Below are 1,613 nucleotides of genomic sequence, written 5' to 3' on the forward strand. Positions count from 1 at the left end.
CTTATTTAGCTATACCACAATTGATAGGTTCACTGCCTTTTGTGTGTTATTTGATAATTAAAGTAGGTTTAAAACTAAGTGAGTTTTACACACATCAAGTTTTTGGTGCCGTTGCCGGGGAACGGTTCTAAAATTAGCATTAAAATTCTAATTCAATCGATCCTTTGTGTAAGATTCATCTTACACAAAGTTAATTTCTGTTTTTTTTAGGTAAAAAAAAAACCCGATTTTACCTTGGACTCGCCGAGTGCAATCGCCCAGACTCGGCGAGTACGACGATGAATCAGATTTAATTTTTTGTTCCCTTTTACGCGTTTTCTGTTTTGTTTGCAGTTGTTTCATGACTCGAGGATCTGATACGCCTCTGGTTCCCCCTCTTGAAGATCCGGAAACCGCATTAAGAAGAAACAAAGGCAAAACCGTTGGAGAACCCACTTCTTCAAGGAACTCACCACTCAAAAACCTCAAATCCGTTTTTAGCAAGAAAAGGAGCAGCAAATCAGGAGCATCCAGTGCATCGTTGACAATCGAGGACCCGATTCAAAAAGACACCGACTACAAGACCGAGGAAGAAAACGAGCCCACATACGAGCACACATCCGAGTTTGAAGACAATTTAGCCACCGCTATGGCTAATATTGACGAAATCCCCATGGGGGAATGGAAGAAGAGGATGCGTGATGACACCGGCTCGGGACTTGTGCAACCCGCAATTCCCGCTACCGCTACTTTTGAACTAAAGGCCCATATTCTCGCTCAACTCAAGGAGATCCCTTTTCACGGGAGAGATCACGAAGATGCCTATAAGCACTTGGATGAAGTAAATGATGTGGCAGATTACTTCAATGTACTAATGTGCCTCACGAGATCCAGCTACTACGCATGCTTCCTATCACATTTAAAGGAGCTGCAAAAGATTGGTTAAAGTCACTCCCTCCCGGATCGGTCACCACATGGGCCAAGATGAAAGAAGAGTTCATAGACCATTTTTGCCTACCCTCCAAGATAGACAAGCTAAAGAAAGCCATTGCCAACTTCGAGCAACAACCCGGAGAATCTCTTTATGAAGCTTGGGAAAGGTACAAGAGCCTACTTAGAAATTGCCCACACCATGACCTTAATAGCCAACAAGAGGTCTCCATCTTTTATGATGGAGTTAATTTCACCACAAGGCAACTACTCGATTCACAAGGCCCGCTCACCAGAAAGCCGCCTCCGAAAATAAAGGAATTAATTGAAGAATTCTCCAAGCATTCTAGAGAATATCACAATCCGAGGAACGAAGTGAGTCGTGGAGCAGTGAACTCGGTGAACGATAGCATGGCGGCGGTAATAGCTAAACTCGATAGCCTAGACCGAAGAATGACGAAAATGGATCAAACAATCCATGCTATTAGGGTAGGATGCGAAAATTGTGGCGGCCCCCACCTCACTAAGGATTGTGATCGAGACGAAAATGGAAATAAAAAGGCTCAAGTATTCTATTCCAGTAGCGATAGATACGATGAAGACTGGAGGAAACCGAAGAAGGAATGGCTCCCATACGAAGAATATAAAAAGGCTAAGGAGGATAAATACAAACAGAGGGAGAGGGGATTCTATCAAAAGGAAGA

General features: G+C 43.3%; 1 non-coding gene across 1 annotated transcript; it reads right to left on the reverse strand.

Annotated features, from left to right (window-relative positions):
* Positions 1 to 1,011: 1,011 nt before the first annotated feature.
* On the reverse strand, positions 1,012 to 1,118 carry LOC145018881 (small nucleolar RNA R71). Its single transcript, XR_013667241.1, has one exon. It is a non-coding gene; the product is annotated as a small nucleolar RNA R71 (small nucleolar RNA).
* Between the last annotated feature and the right edge of the window lie 495 nt (positions 1,119 to 1,613).

The sequence above is a fragment of the Lactuca saligna genome, chromosome 9 (genome assembly GCF_052625555.1).
Source record: "Lactuca saligna cultivar CGN05327 chromosome 9, ASM5262555v1, whole genome shotgun sequence".
Classification (NCBI taxonomy): domain Eukaryota; kingdom Viridiplantae; phylum Streptophyta; class Magnoliopsida; order Asterales; family Asteraceae; genus Lactuca; species Lactuca saligna.